Source organism: Pseudophryne corroboree, chromosome 4 (genome assembly GCF_028390025.1).
Source record: "Pseudophryne corroboree isolate aPseCor3 chromosome 4, aPseCor3.hap2, whole genome shotgun sequence".
Classification (NCBI taxonomy): Eukaryota; Metazoa; Chordata; class Amphibia; order Anura; family Myobatrachidae; genus Pseudophryne; species Pseudophryne corroboree.
Window position 1 is genome coordinate 586,589,055 of NC_086447.1, and position 17,518 is coordinate 586,606,572.

The following is a 17,518-nucleotide window of genomic DNA, read 5'->3' on the forward strand; positions in this document are numbered from 1 at the left end:
ATCCAGCTACCTCATTGCGCCTCTTTTTTTCTTTGCATCATGTGCTGTTTTGGGACTATTTTTTTGAAGTGCCATCCTGTCTGACACTGCAGTGCCACTCCTAGATGGGCCAGGTGTTTGTGTCGGCCACTTGGGTCGCTTAGCTTAGTCACACAGCTACCTCATTGCGCCTCTTTTTTTCTTTGCATCATGTGCTGTTTGGGGACTATTTTTTGGAAGTGCCATTCTGTCTGACACTGCAGTGCCACTCCTAGATGGGCCAGGTGTTTGTGTCGGCCACTTGGGTCGCTTAGCTTAGCCATCCAGCGACCTCGGTGCACCTCTTTTTTTCTTTGCATCATGTGCTGTTTGGGGACTATTTTTTAAATCTGCCATCCTGTCTGACACTACAGTGCCACTCCTAGATGGGCCAGGTGTTTGTGTCGGCCACTTGGGTCGCTAAGCTTAGCCATCCAGCGACCTTGGTGCACCTCTTTTTTCTTTGCATCATGTGCAGTTTGGGGACTATTTTTTAAATCTGCCATCCTGTCTGACACTGCAGTGCCACTCCTAGATGGGCCAGGTGTTTGTGTCGGCCACTTGGGTCGCTTAGCTTAGCCATCCAGCGACCTTGGTGCACCTCTTTTTTTCTTTGCATCATGTGCTGTTTGGGGACTATTTTTTTGAAGTGCCATCCTGTCTGACACTGCAGTGCCACTCCTAGATGGGCCAGGTGTTTGTGTCGGCCACTTGGGTCGCTTAGCTTAGTCATCCAGCGACCTCGGTGCAAATTTTAGGAGTAAAAATAATATTGTGAGGTGTTCAGAATAAACTGAAAATGAGTGGAAATTATGGTTATTGAGGTTAATAATACTATGGGATCAAAATGACCCCCAAATTCTATGATTTAAGCTGTTTTTGAGGGTTTTTTGTAAAAAAACACCCGAATCCAAAACACACCCGAATCCGACAAAAACATTTCAGGGAGGTTTTGCCAAAACGTGTCCGAATCCAAAACACGGCCGCGGAACCGAATCCAAAACCAAAACACAAAACCCGAAAAATTTCCGGTGCACATCACTAATATACACACACACACAGCACGGATGGTGTAATGGTTAGCGATACTGCCTCACAGCACTGAGGTCTTGGGTTCAATTCCCACCATGGCCCTAACTGTGCTGAGTTTGTATATTCTCACCGTACTTGCGTGGGTTTCCTCCGGGTACTCTGGTTTCCTCCCACAATCCAAAAATATACTGGTTGGTTAATTGGCTCCAAACAATATTAACCCTAGTGCAGGCGTGTCCAAACTGCGGCCCTCCAGCTGTTGAGAAACTACACATCCCAGCATGCCCTGACACAGCTTTAGCATTCTCTGGCAGCAAAACTGTGTTAGGGCATGCTGGGATATGTAGTTTCACAACAGCTGGAGGGCCACAGTTTGGACATGCCTGCCCTAGTGTGAATGTGTTTGCGTGTACATGTGATAGGGAATATAGATTGTAAGCTCCACTGGGGCAGGGACTGATGTCAATGGGCAAATATTCTCTGTAAAGTGCTGAGGGATATGTGTGCGCTGTATAAATAACTGGTAAAGAATAAAATAAATAATACATAAATAAATGCTGTGCTGTGTAATGTGACTGACGGGTGCTACTGTGTGGTGTAATGTGACTGATGGATGCTACCTTGCTGTGTAATGTGACTGACAGACGCTACCGTGCTGTGTAATGTGACTGACGGATGCTACCGTGCTGTGTAATGGGACTGACGGATGCTACCATGCTGTGTAATGTGACTGACGGACGCAACCGTGCGGTATAATGTGACGCTACCGCGTGGTGTAATGTGTCTGACTGGGCGCTACCGTGTTGTGTAATGTGACTGATGGACACTACTGTGCTGTGTAACATGACTAATAAACGCTACCGTGCTGTGTATAACGTGACTAACCGATGCTACTGCGCGGTGTAATGTGACTAACGGGCGCTACCATGCAGAGTGATGTAAGTAATGGACGCTACTGTGCGGTGTAACATGACTAACAGGTGCTACCATGCAGTATAACATGGGTAATGGCCACTGCTGTGTGGTGTAATGTAACTAATGGATGTCCCATGAATCCACATCCCTATGTTTATGATGCACGTAACTAACAGTCTGTGATTGATGGGGAGGAGGGGGGGGTGAGATGTAGAATGAATTTCAAAACATGGCAGGGGGGGCGCCAATGCTGTTTCTTGCACGCAGCACTGAATTGTCTAGTTGCAGCACTGCTCCCCATTACTTTTGAATTTAGATCTGGAAAGCCCTAAGGGATTACGGTTATGAAATTACATCCTTCATGGCTGCCTCAAATGGGGGAGGGCTCGGAGCTGGAAAAACTTTGGGAGGATTTTTTTTTACAACAATATTAATACTACTGTAATGTAAAATATATGGGATGCATTGAAAGCCTTTTTACAGAGTCCTGTCAATTTAGCAGAATTGAAAAAAAATTATACACAAAAAGCAATCAAACTGGTATCTAGTTGCATAGATTTGGAAACACAAAATATTCTGTCTAAACTAGATTCAGACTGTATTAAGTGGTTGGCAGCCCAAGAAGAATGGACTTCACACCTTTCTGATATGGCCACTTGTAGACTACTATTTAGATCACATAAAATGTTTATGCAGGCAGATAGAATGGGCAGTCTTCTAACCCACCAGGTATAAGCTGGTCGGTCTAACATATTTGTTTCAGAATTGATGTCATCTGAGGGTTCTTTAGCTACATTGACCCCTGATATAATAGAAATATTTACCTCTTATTATAAGTCCTTATGATTTAAACAAGTATATTGCTTCTATTTGCCTCCCTCGACTTTCTGTTGAAGATAGGGAATATTTAGATGGTCCCTTGACAGTGGAGGAAGTAGAGGTGGCCATTAACTCATCTACAGGAGGCAACCCCCCTTGGGCGGATGGAATACCTATTGAAGTTTATATGAAAAATGCAAAAATATTTATTCCGCAGCTACTGAATCTTTTTAACACCATTTATACAAAAGGCTCTCTTCCTTCCTTTACGTTGGAGGCAATTATTGCTATAACGAAACCTTGGAAAAATCCCCAGCTTACAGATTCCTACCGTCCCATTTCTTTAATACTCACTGGTGCAAAAGCCTTAGCCAAAATTCTATCAATACATCTCAATAAAGTTATTAGGAAGGTGGTTCACCCTAATCAACCTGGATTCATGCAGGCCATGTCTACATTAGACAATATTCAAAGGCTGTATACACATTTCCAACTCTCCCATGGGGAAGAGTCCTCATAAGTGGTGGTCTCTTTGGATGCCACTAAGGCATTTGATTCTGTTGAGTGGCCTTTCCTATGGGAGGTTATGAGACAGATGGGTTTTGGCTCAGTGTATCTAAAGTGGGTGCAGTTGTTGTATGATAAACCTAATCTTTTTCAAGGATACCCTCTGTCACCAACTCTATACGCTTTGGCCATAGAACCTTTGGCATGTATTTTGAGGACACACCCTGATATTGTAGGCCTTCAAGTATCCGGGCGAGAAGATAGACTTGCATTATATGTGGACGATTTACTCTTATTTTTAGCTAATTACTTCACTACTCTCCCAGCAGCTCTCCAAATGATCAATGAATTTGGTGAATTTTCTGGTCTCGAGATTAATTGGGACAAATCACGTGTCATACCTCTTTTAAAGTAGATGTTCCTCTGCCACCACAATTTCTCTCCCTTTGTGCAGGGTAGATCAGTTTAAATACCTGGGGATTATGATATCTAATACTTAATCGGAGTTCAGTTCCCTTAACATAGATCTCTTTTTTGTATATCTAAAAGATAGAGTCAAGGTGTTGAGTCACCTTCCTCTTACGTCTACAGGGAGAGTAAACTTGATCAAGATGGTCTTACAGCCTAAACTACTGTATATTCTTCATCATTTTTATCCTTGATTTTTTTGGTTCGCAAACTAACTAGCATACTTTCCTCCTTGATATGGGTGAACCGGCGTCCTCATATATGGTATGATACTCTGACTAGATCTAAATCTGATGGAGGTCATGCACTCCCACATTTTCAGAATTATTACTATGCTGCTAAAATGGCTTATATACAATGATTTCTTCAAGACTCCTCAGTGGATAATCTACATTTTTGTCTTGTCTCTCAATCTAAGCCAGGCTTGACTCTATTGCAGTTCTTACTAGGGTGCAATATTATAAAAACTAGTCCTCCACTTCCACAGCAAGCTATTTGAGTCTGGAAACAGTTGTCCTCCAAGGCAGTGCCTTTAGGGATAGACCCAGACACCTCCCTGTGTAGGTTTAAGATTCTACTTGAGTTGAGAGCACTGCAGCCAGACCTGGTTTGGATACCTAAGGGTATATCTACTATTGGGCAACTTTACAATGGTCTTACTCTTCGCTCTTTTCCTCAACTTCGTATGGAGTATCAGTTACCCTCCACTTTTTTTTTTTTAGATATTTATAGCTCAGGCATGCTTTACTTACCCACTTTTTGGATACCTCCCAGATCTAGTTGCACCATCATTAAAAATGTTTTTGTAGCTCTAGGACCCTGTAAATCTCTATCTTTATCATACTCATATATAATGTACTTACACAATCCTAAGGATTTATCTAAGATGAGACTTGGATGGAAAGGTGATATGGGTCCAATTTATGATGAGACATGGGCATATGCCCTAAAACCCCCTGGACTGTCAACTACCTTGATTAGATTTTATCAACTTCAATTGTTTCTGGTGCACCGCACATACTATACTCCAATACGTCTGATGATATTCGATGGTCGCTCCTCAGATACATGCCCCAGATGTAAAATAGGACCTGGTACGTTATGGCACCTATTATGGGATTTCAATCTGTTCTAAGTGAGCTGGCAATTTGTAGGGCACTGCTTACTCTGAAGGTCTGTTGTTTAGGAGCAATGAGGGTAGGAAGTGAGAACAAATATGAATGGTAATTTATTTGAAATGTGAGCGCACTTGCTAGAGTCTCCATAGCGTGTCTATGGATGGCTCCCGAAAGTCCTGTCCTTTCTTCATGGTTGTCTCTGGTTAGACTACTGGTTCAACATGAACACTATGTCTATAGAGCTAGAGAAGCAGAACATAAGTTTCAACATATATGAGATTTTTGGATTAAATCCAGATATGTAATGAAGTCAGTTATAGAATGAGTTGGAGTATATGAGCAATACTATTAACTGGTTTAAGGTGTAATCAACAGTTGGAAAAAGACTGATGTGCAGACAGCGATGAAAGCCAGTACAGCTGTATTATAATTATTTATTTATTTTGTTTCTTTTTGTTTTTTGTTGTCTATGCAGTACTCATCCCAGATAAGATGGCGTCCTTGCATATGATACACTTAAAAAATTGTTGGTTAATACAGTACATTTATAAGTAAGGCCTGCAGATAATGTGGTTTAAAATAAGAGTGTACTGGCTGATGAGCACGATAGGGTAATAATGTGGAGGAATATATAGTTGTATACACAGGATATATAGGGAAAATGTATTTACACCCATGTCACCATCTAATTTTAAATATTATAAAATACACATAAATGACTTTACATTATAGTGTACTACATCAGGGACGTGCAGTCAGGGGAGGCAGGGCCTCCCCTGTCATTCTCCCCTGTCATTAATGATTACAATAATATAAAGAAGATACTTCTGACACATATTCTGTGTCCTAAGTATATGCTTTATATTATTTTAATCATTCCTACATTTTAAAACAGGTTAAAACATTTTTTAGAGGCATCGAGAGCGGTGCCTCCTGTGGATAATGCCGAAGGGCCGGAAGCAGGGGGCGGGCGGGGGGCGGGGGGCGGGGCCAAGAAGAGGGCTGTAAAAGCCCATTAAAAAAATCAGTGTAAGCGGCACATAGTTGCCAATTCAGCTTATAACAAGCGGAATTGGGCTTGTTTTTTCTTCTGGTTGCTTATTTTTTTGGGTGGTTGCTTGTTGCTTGTTTTTGGGCTTATAATTTTTTTTGCTGCTTGTTTTTGGGCTTCTTTTGTTTTTAGGTATCACTGACACCGACTTTCAGAGATAATTAGTCATTCATCCATATAACACAGATCCTCACACAGACATACTGTAGGTGAGACGTTGTGGATGAATAGAGTATTAAAGAAATGATGATGAGTCATTCATTATGTCTATTGTTGCCGACTGCTGGTTGTGTGTATTCAGTAGGGCTAATTTGTTTTTAACAATGACAACAACAAAGACACTGACCAGACACACAACAGTGAAGCAATTCAGGACCACTTTATGTGGTATTCTTTATGTCAGATATGGTTTAAGACGCTTGGGTATTTGTTGCAAAGATTTTAAACCAACTACCAATATGCTTCAGCGCTTCAACTCAGGAATGTATAACATGGAAGCTTCTATAGACGATGGAGACAGCTCAGATGAATTTGCTTATATCCATTTTACATAAAACCTTTAAAATTCAGTGTGCTATGTACTTTACCTCACAGTATGCCATCTGCAATGCACTTTACTTCACACCGTGTGCCATGCACTTTACCTCACACAATGGCCCTCATTCCGAGTTGTTCGCTCGCTAGCTGCTTTTAGCAGCATTGCACACGCTAGGCCGCCGCCCTCTGGGAGTGTATCTTTGCTTAGCAGAATTGCGAACGAAAGATTAGCAGAATTGCGAATAAATAATTCTTAGCAGTTTCTGAGTAGCTCCAGACCTACTCCTACACTGCGATCAGCTCAGCCCGTTTCGTTCCTGGTTTGACGTCACAAACACGCCCTGCGTTCGGCCAGCCACTCCCCCGTTTCTCCAGACACTCCTGCGTTTTATCCTGGCACGCCTGCGTTTTTCCGCACACTCCCAGAAAACGGTCAGTTTCCGCCCAGAAACACCCACTTCCTGTCAATCACACTCCGATCACTTCAATGATGAAAATTCTTCGTTCGGACGTGAGTAAATCTACTAAGTTTTGTGCTAAATTACTTAGCGCATGCGCACAGCGTACCATGCGCATGCGCATTTTTTCCTTAATCGCTCCGTTGCGAAAATCTGCAACGAGCGAACAACTCGGAATGACCTCCAGTGTGCTATCTGCAATGCACTATACTTCACACAGTGTGCCATGCACTTTACCTCACATAGTATGCCATCTGCAATGCACTTTACCTCTCAGTAATTCCTTTGTTATTTACTGAATTGAGTTACTATTTAATATTTATATATGCATTTATTGTTTTGAATTGTCTTAATAATCTTTTGTTTTGTTACCTTGATTTGGCCTCTTTATTTATTTAATGGAAGTACAAAGTTGGATGTTGTAAGATTATTTGTTTTATCTTTGCATCGAATAAATATTTCACAGTGAATACAAATGACCACAGATACAGTATATACAGTTGGCAATTTTCACTTGAGATTTTTCTTTAGAGGAAACATGAAAGTATAGTATCTTAAATTCACAACTCTAACTATAATATTTATAAAAATTCCAGTATTCTTTAAAAGCCAGTTTTGTGCTGATAAATATCATTGTAAAGACCTTAAAGGCAGATTATATAAATAATGATATGTATTTTAATAAGACAAACAATAATGTTTGTTTTTATATATTAAAAAAAAAAACGAGTTGGGCTTTTTTTTGGGCTTTTTAGGATTGGTTTGGGCTTGTTTTGGGCTTATTTTTCAGTCATCGGTTGCTTGTTTTTCATTTCAGAGTTGGCAACACTGAAGCGGCACCAGTGTGAGTGCCTCAGTGACAGGGGCGTGCTTTCAGCCCATATGAAAGCACGCCCCTGTCACTGATGCAAATATAATTGGGCACTAGAATTTGTGCTCACCGTGTGGTCCAGCCTACTTTCCGATCATGGGCTACTCCTGACCCGAGTCCCGCTGTCTGCTTCCTTTCCTCCGGCAGACCCTCTGCAGTTCTGACGATGAGACCCTGGTGGCCTCTGCTCCCCTGACCTCTCCTCCTGACTAGGTGGCCGCGCAAAGCTCAGCGCCGCTAATCACCCGCTCCCGCCGGTGCCGCTCATCTCACCCCCCCCCCGCTCACTGTCAGTGCCCCCCGACCCGCTGATGCTTCTTATCTCCTCTCCCCCCCCCCCCGCTCGCCTGGTGTGCTGCTCATCTCACCCCGTCACCGTCAGTGCTGCTCACCCCACCCTCCCCCATAACCGCGGCTGGTGCTTCTTATCTCCCCCCCCCCCCCCCGCTCAGCTGCTCATCTCTCCACGCTCACCGCTGCTCATCTCCCCCCATCCTCACCTGGTGTGCTGCCGATCTCACCCCCCCGCCCCCCCCCCCCCTGTCACCGCTGCTGCTGCTCATCTCCCCCCATCCTCACCTGGTGTGCTGCCGATCTCACCCCCCCGCCGCCCCCCCCCTGTCACCGCTGCTGCTGCTCATCTCCCCCCATCCTCACCTGGTGTGCTGCCGATCTCACCCCCCCGCCGCCCCCCCCCCTGTCACCGCTGCTGCTGCTCATCTCCCCCCATCCTCACCTGGTGTGCTGCCGATCTCACCCCCCCGCCCCCCCCTGTCACTGTTGGTGCTGCTCATCTCCAGCCCCACTCACTCAGTGCCGATCATCCCCCCCCTCCCCCGCTCACCTGGTGCCACTCAACAACTCTCCCCCCCCCCCGTTCACCTGTCACCTGGTGCTGCTCATCTCCCCCCCCCCCTGCTCACCATCAGTGCTGCTCATCTCCCAACCCCAACCCCCCCGCTGCTCATCTCATTCATGCTCATTATAATGCATGAATGTAGGCGTATTACAATTACTACAAAGTGGTATTGTTGCCACAACTTGCACGTGCTATTAAATCTACAAGGGGGCTGTGTCTGCTATATTAGGTGTATACAAAACACCCTGTGTCATATGTGATCACATATCCGCAGGGTGTGTGTAGCTGAGTGTTCAATGATGGACTAACCGATCACACATTGTATCAAAGAATCGTTACAGTATGTCCTCAGAGATATAAGTGGTGGGCAAACAATACCCCTTTGTAGTAATTGTAATACGCCTACATTCATGCATTATAATTATCATCTGAGCATAGTACACCACACTGGACTTACATACCCATATGTTTTTTTAAAACCATTTTATTAATTGTTTCTTTCAAACTATTGCTCAATGGCTTTCATTATCACCATTTACACCTTGTTCCATTTTTCATTTACACCGCACAGCTCCGATCATTGGCCTCGCTGAGGACTGGGATATTCCGATTCCCCTGGTTGCCATGACCACGACGCGAGCGCTCCGGCACCTCCGTTTACTGGAGGTAACCAGGGCAACGCCGGATACTTCCGCTGGGCAGCGCGATCACATGATCACAGCTTCACACACACGTCACATCAGCTGGGACGGAAGCTATCGAGCTTCCCTGCACTCAGCTGTTCTTCCCGCCGATGGGTCCTCCTCACATATAAAGGTATGTTTTATTTTTGTTCATTCAATTCTTGTTTGCTCACCTTGACAAAGGGGTGGTCACGCCCCGAAACGTTGGTATGCAGATTGTCATTATGACTTATTAAAGCACTTTTTACGATATTGCACAAGTCTCCGAGTGCCGCTGAATGGAACAGAGTCGCCTATGGAAATGGATCTCCAGAGGGCACCGGAGCATTAAATCACCAGCTAGGCGAGTGCCGATCCGCCCGCAGCAGATGTATATATATATATATCTATCTCTATCTATCAGTGCCTCCCCAGCCAATGACCTCACCGCACGTCACTGTACTACATATTTCCACAAATAAAGAGAATACGTATTCTTATAATCCTGTATGGGTTTATCGCTCATTTTTCTTCTTATACCATATATTTTTTTACACCCAATATGAGATAGATTGTTTCCTAACATGACAATTAAGGATATACAAGACACACTTTATTTTTTTATTACTAACAATCTTTATTACTATCAATTAAAGTTGTAAAATTAAAAAAGGACACAAACATCACATTAGGATTCTTCACTTTTATGTTTATATTCACAACTATATAAAAGGCACATCTACTTATTTTTTTTTCTAACTTCTTGTGGTTTATAAAGGATAGATAAGAACCCCAGTGTACATACCAGATATAAATTTTCCTCATGTGATCACTCATGTGTCTCTCAGCAAATAATATAATACACTCGCAATATCCAAGGATTCTTCCTGTAAAAGATGTGCTTGAAAATTGATGTATACTGGCCTATTGTATGGATATGGTACTGCAATGCTTATTTGTAGTCTGTGTTAATGGGTGGGGGGGATTGATGCTTTACTATTGTTTTGTTTTGTGTTTGTTTGTACAGTAAATACAAAATAATACAAAATTACTCAAATAAAAAAAAGAAAACGTTCTGCTATATTTCAATGCAAAATACAATATAGTTTTTTATGGACACTGTACAGGATACAAAATATTCTAATGAAAACCAAAGGCATTACACACCCCATAAACATAAAAATAAAATGTGCACATATACTTCTGTGCGCAATACTCTCAGAAAAAAAACAGTGTACATTTGAATTTAAAATGTTTTATAGAAGAACCATGTGTACATATGAACTATAACAGGATATCTGTGCACAGTATAATTTAAATATTTTGGTACTGTGGAAACTGTGGACTATTGGTGCTAGTAGATACTTGTGGGGTGGTACAAGGTAATGAATCTACCAATACTACGCCTCTCTGTTCATTCAAAAATGTATTATCTGAAAATGATAATGGAGACTGAGCTTGTTGTGCGTACTGTGATGGAGGCCCAAAAAAGGCGGGTAAGTGGCCATGTTGGGATTTCAGGCCAAACAAGGTGGGCGAGTGGCGCTGTTTTGCATACTGGGGTTTAGGGCCAAAAGATTTGGGAGAGTGGGCTTGTTGCGCATACTTAGATGTAGGACCAAACAAGGTTGAAGAGTAGGCTTGTTGCGCATACTGGGATGATGGCATAAATAAGGTGGGACAGTGGGCTTGTTGTCCATAATGGTATTTAGGGTCAAACGAGGTGGGAGGCTGCGAATGTAGGCCATAATAGGTGCTGTCTTAAAAATGTGTTGTTGAGCACATGTCGGTGAATAGTTGACCTAAAAAATCATGGTTTTCATGACTGATCCTTTCCTGCATAGATACTATTTCCATGACCAAATTCTTCTGCAATTCACATTCATTGTCCATGAATCGTTGCAATCTGCCATCCTCTTGAGCCTGCCAATCTGAATCCAGTTGCTCACACAGGATAGTAGTCATGGTTTTTGTAGCTACCTCTATATTGGTCTTCTTTTTATTACGGGTTGGGACCATGAAGACTGAAAACCAAGCCAGAAAAAATTATTTACTCATCACTAAGGTTAAAATAGTGTATGCCACAGACTGTAAAAGGTGCTACAAAATAAAAAGCAGCACTATCGCTGCATTTATGCTTGTGGATACAATCCTCTAACACAAGTTGAACGCTTCAACATATATAGTTTCATATTAGCACCCTGTACCTAATTATTAACAAGGCAGCACTTGTACCAATAATTATCAAAATTTTAAATCACTAATTTAACGCTGCAATACATTCAGCAGGATGCAATGCCTTGTAAGTGATTGTTCCTTTAAAAAAAGTTCAAGTTTGACCAGTAAACCCACACTTCAGCCAAACTCGGAGTTCATTAAATCCCGCCCATAGTTAATTTTAATGTTAATACAGGGTAACTTACTGTTTGTGCATAGGGTAGGCTTGTCTCCCTGGGTCTGTGGCTGGGACTCTGTGTCTTGGCTTTGAGATGCAACTGTCACATCTGTGGTGTTGTTTGGTTCATTGATGGAGATATCGTCTTGAGGATCATCATCAAATAGGACCTGCAATGATGCCAGGCTCTGCTGACTGCACTCAGGAGATAATGAAGAAATGCTTGTCAGTACTGCAGAAAGTATTACAGAATCACTGGATGAATATAGGGCCACCAGATTGTAAAGTGCTGTGTGACCAAAAACATTACTGTGCAAATCATATAAGGGCCACTCCATCCTTCCCATACCACTGCAATTTCGATTGGACCTGTGTATATTGTTTCTTAAGGGACTTTAGTTTATTAAGAACCTGCACTCAAGATCAATTCTACATACCCCTAAAGCTGCACAGAATATACTTGGGCATATATTAAATGCAACAAAATGTCAGATATCCCTGTAATGGAACAATTTTGCACTATCATCCTAATCTATAAAATTTAAGTATCATATCTTACAATGCTAATCACTCCATGGTCATTTGGTCATTTGGTCTCATCAGGACCATCACTATCATGTCCCTTGGTTTTTGAGCTAAGAGCTTACATATCTCCTGGACCTGCACAGAACTCTGCTCCCTCTACTCACATTCTCTTTTTTATTTGGGCATATGAAAAGCTTTTGCTTTAAAGTCATTCTCAATCGCAATTTGTTTCTGATTATTATTTTATATTTGTAACTCTTTTTGGATTGCTATACTTACCCCACACTCCACACGTTCCCATTCTTTCTTTATTTTCAACTTTTGCATTTTGATAAATATTTTCAATAAAAAAGATAATAATTAGGAAAAAAAATAATATTTATACTAGTGCACCGGACATTTTTCGGGTTTTGTGTTTTGGTTTTGGATTCGGTTCCGCGGCCGTGTTTTGGATTCGGACGCGTTTTGGCAAAACCTCACCGAAAATTTTTTTGTCGGATTCGGGTGTGTTTTGGATTCGGGTGTTTTTTTCAAAACCCCCTAAAAAACAGCTTAAATCATAGAATTCGGGGGTCATTTTGATCCCATAGTATTATTAACCTCAATTACCATAATTTCCACTCATTTCCAGTCTATTCTGAACACCTCACACCTCACAATATTATTTTTAGTCCTACAATTTGCACCGAGGTCACTGGATGGCTAAGCTAAGCGACCCAAGTGGCCGACACAAACACCTGGCCCATCTAGGAGTGGCACTGCAGTGTCAGGCAGGATGGCCGATTTAAAAAATAGTCCCCAAACAGCACATGATGCAAAGAAAAAAAGAGGCGCACCAAGGTGGCTGTTTGACTAAGCTAAGCGACACAAGTGGCCGACACAAACACCTGGCCCATCTAGGAGTGGCACTGCAGTGTCAATCAAGACAGGATGGCACTTCCAAAAAATTGTCCCCAAACAGCACATGATGCAAAGAAAAAAAGAGGCGCACCAAGGTCGCTGTTTGACTAAGCTAAGCGACACAAGTGGCCGACACAAACACCTGGCCCATCTAGGAGTGGCACTGCAGTGTCAATCAAGACAGGATGGCACTTCCAAAAAATTGTCCCCAAACAGCACATGATGCAAAGAAAAATGAAAGAAAAAAGAGGTGGAATTGTCCTTGGTCCCTCCCACCCACCCTTATGTTGTATAAACAGGACATGCACACTTTAACGAACCCATCATTTCAGCGACAGGGTCTGCCACACGACTGTGACTGAAATGACTGGTTGGTTTGTGCCCCCACCAAAAAAGAAGCAATCAATCTCTCCTTGCACAAACTGGCTCTACAGAGGCAAGATGTCCACCTCATCATCATCCTCCGATTCCTCACACCTTTCACTGTGTACATCCCCCTCCTCACAGATTATTAATTCGTCCCCACTGGAATCCACCATCTCAGGTCCCCGTGTACTTTCTGGAGGCAATTGCTGCTGGTGAATGTCTCCACGGAGGAATTGATTATAATTCATTTTGATGAACATCATCTTCTCCACATTTTCTGGAAGTAACCTCGAACGCCGATTGCTGACAAGGTGAGCGGCTGCACTAAACACTCTTTCGGAGTACACACTGGAGGGAGGGCAACTTAGGTAGAATGAAGCCAGTTTGTGCAAGGGCCTACAAATTGCCTCTTTTTCCTGCCAGTATACATACGGACTGTCTGACGTGCCTACTTGGATGCGGTCACTCATATAATCCTCCACCATTCTTTCCATGGTGAGAGAATCATATGCAGTGACAGTAGACGACATGTCAGTAATCATTGGCAGGTCCTTCAGTCCGGACCAGATGTCAGCACTCGCTCCAGACTGCCCTGCATCACCGCCAGCGGGTGGGCTAGGAATTCTTAGCCTTTTCCTCGCACCCCCAGTTGCGGGAGAATGTGAAGGAGGAGATGCTGACGGGTCACGTTCCGCTTGACTTGACAATTTTCTCACCAGCAGGTCTTTGAACCTCTGCAGACTTGTGTCTGCCGGAAAGAGAGATACAACGTAGGTTTTAAATCTAGGATCGAGCACGGTGGCCAAAATGTAGTGCTCTGATTTCAACAGATTGACCACCCGTGAATCCTGGTTAAGCGAATTAAGGGCTCCATCCACAAGTCCCACATGCCTAGCGGAATCGCTCTGTTTTAGCTCCTTCTTCAATGTCTCCAGCTTCTTCTGCAAAAGCCTGACGAGGGGAATGACCTGACTCAGGCTGGCAGTGTCTGAACTGACTTCACGTGTGGCAAGTTCAAACGGTTGCAGAACCTTGCACAACGTTGAAATCATTCTCCACTGCGCTTGAGTCAGGTGCATTCCCCTTCCTTTGCCTATATCGTGGGCAGATGTATAGGCTTGAATGGCCTTTTGCTGCTCCTCCATCCTCTGAAGCATATAGAGGGTTGAATTCCACCTTGTTACCACCTCTTGCTTCAGATGATGGCAGGGCAGGTTCAGGAATGTTTGGTGGTGCTCCAGTCTTCTGTACGCGGTGCCTGAATGCCGAAAGTGGCCCGCAATTCTTCGGGCCACCGACAGCATCTCTTGCACGCCCCTGTCGTTTTTTAAATAATTCTGCACCACCAAATTCAATGTATGTGCAAAACATGGGACGTGCTGGAATTTGCCCAGATGTAATTCACGCACAATATTGCTGGCGTTGTCCGATGTCACAAATCCCCAGGAGAGTCCAATTGGGGTAAGCCATTCTGCGATGATCTTCCTCAGTTGCCGTAAGAGGTTGTCAGCTGTGTGCCTCTTCTGGAAAGCAGTGATACAAAGCGTAGCCTGCCTAGGAATGAGTTGGCGTTTGCGAGATGCTGCTACTGGTGCCGCCGCTGCTGTTCTTGCTGCGGGAGGCAATACATCTACCCAGTGGGCTGTCACAGTCATATAGTCCTGAGTCTGCCCTGCTCCACTTGTCCACATGTCGGTGGTTAAGTGGACATTGGGTACAACTGCATTTTTTAGGACACTGGTGAGTCTTTTTCTGAGGTCTGTGTACATTTTCGGTATCGCCTGCATAGAGAAATGGAACCTAGATGGTATTTGGTACCGGGGACACAGTACCTCAATCAAGTCTATAGTTGCCTCTGTATTAACGATGGATACCGGAACCACGTTTCTCACCGCCCAGGCTGCCAAGGCCTGAGTTATCTGCTTTGCAGCAGGATGACTGCTGTGATATTTCATCTTCCTCGCAAAGGACTGTTGGACAGTCAATTGCTTACTGGAAGTAGTACAAGTGGTCTTCCGACTTCCCCTCTTGGATGACGATCGACTCCCAGCAGCAACAACAGCAGCGCCAGCAGCAGTAGGCGTTACACTCAAGGATGCATCAGAGGAATCCCAGGCAGGAGAGGACTCGTCAGACTTGACAGTGACATGGCCTGCAGGACTATTGGCTTTCCTGGGTAAGGAGGAAATTGACACTGAGGGAGTTGGTGGTGTGGTTTGCAGGAGCTTGGTTACAAGAGGAAGGGATTTAGTGGTCAGTGGACTGCTTCCGCTGTCACCCAAAGTTTTTGAACTTGTCACTGACTTATGATGAATGCACTGCAGGTGACGTATAAGGGAGGATGTTCCGAGGTGGTTAACGTCCTTACCCCTACTTATTACAGCTTGACAAAGGCAACACACGGCTTGACACCTGTTGTCCGCATTTGTGTTGAAATAATTCCACACCGAAGAGCTGATTTTTTTTGTATTTTGACCAGGCATGTCAATGGCCATATTCCTCCCACGGACAAAAGGTGTCTCCCCGGGTGCCTGACTTAAACAAACCACCTCACCATCAGAATCCTCCTTGTCAATTTCCTCCCCAGCGCCAGCAACACCCATATCCTCATCCTGGTGTACTTCAACAGTGACATCTTCAATTTGACTGTCAGGAACTGGACTGCGGGTGCTACTTCCAGCACTTGCAGGGGGCGTGCAAATGGTGAAAGGCGCAAGCTCTTCCCGTCCAGTGTTGGGAAGGTCAGGCATCGCAACCGACACAATTGGACTCTCCTTGGTGATTTGTGATTTAGAAGAACGCACAGTTCTTTGCTGTGCTTTTGCCAGCTTAAGTCTTTTCTTTTTTCTAGCGAGAGGATGAGTGCTTCCAGCCTCATGTGAAGCTGAACCACTAGCCATGAACATAGGCCAGGGCCTCAGCCGTTCCTTGCCACTCCGTGTCGTAAATGGCATATTGGCAAGTTTACGCTTCTCCTCAGACGCTTTTAATTTTGATTTTTGGGTAATTTTACTGAACTTTTGTGTTTTGGATTTTACATGCTCTCTACTATGACATTGGGCATCGGCCTTGGCAGACGACGTTGATGGCATTTCATCATCTCGGCCATGACTAGTGGCAGCAGCTTCAGCACGAGGTGGAAGTGGATCTTGATCTTTCCCTTTAACCTCCACATTTTTGTTCTCCATATTTTAATGTGTGGAATTATATGCCAGTATCAATAGCAAGGCCTACTACTATATTTACTGCGCAAAACTAAAATGCACCACAGGTATAGAATGTAGATGGATAGTATACTTAATGGATGACGAGTGACGACACAGAGGTAGGTACAGCAGTGGCCTACCGTACTGCTATATATAGTATACTGGTGGACACTGTCAGCAAACTGCAAAACTAAAATGCACCACAGGTATAGAATGTAGATGGATAGTATACTTAATGGATGACGAGTGACGACACAGAGGTAGGTACAGCAGTGGCCTACCGTACTGCTATATATAGTATACTGGTGGACACTGTCAGCAAACTGCAAAACTAAAATGCACCACAGGTATAGAATGTAGATGTATAGTATACTTAATGGATGATGACACAGAGGTAGGTACAGCAGTGGCCTACCGTACTGCTATATATAGTATACTGGTGGATACTGTCAGCAAACTGCAAAACTAAAATGCACCACAGGTATAGAATGTAGATGGATAGTATACTTAATGGATGATGAGTGACGACACAGAGGTAGGTACAGCAGTGGCCTACCGTACTGCTATATATAGTATACTGGTGGACACCGTCAGCAAACTGCAAAACTAAAATGCACCACAGGTATAGAATGTAGATGGATAGTATACTTAATGGATGACGACACAGAGGTAGGTACAGCAGTGGCCTACCGTACTGCTATATATAGTATACTGGTGGACACTGTCAGCAAACTGCAAAACTAAAATGCACCACAGGTATAGAATGTAGATGGATAGTATACTTAATGGATGACGACACAGAGGTAGGTAC

The 17,518-nt window shown here is 43.6% G+C and overlaps 1 long non-coding RNA gene across 2 annotated transcripts in view; it reads left to right on the plus strand.

Annotated features, from left to right (window-relative positions):
• The window catches only part of LOC134911629 (uncharacterized), a 77,198-nt gene that overhangs the window by 24,363 nt on the left and 35,317 nt on the right, over positions 1-17,518 (plus strand). The gene's annotated exons all lie outside the window — the stretch shown is intronic.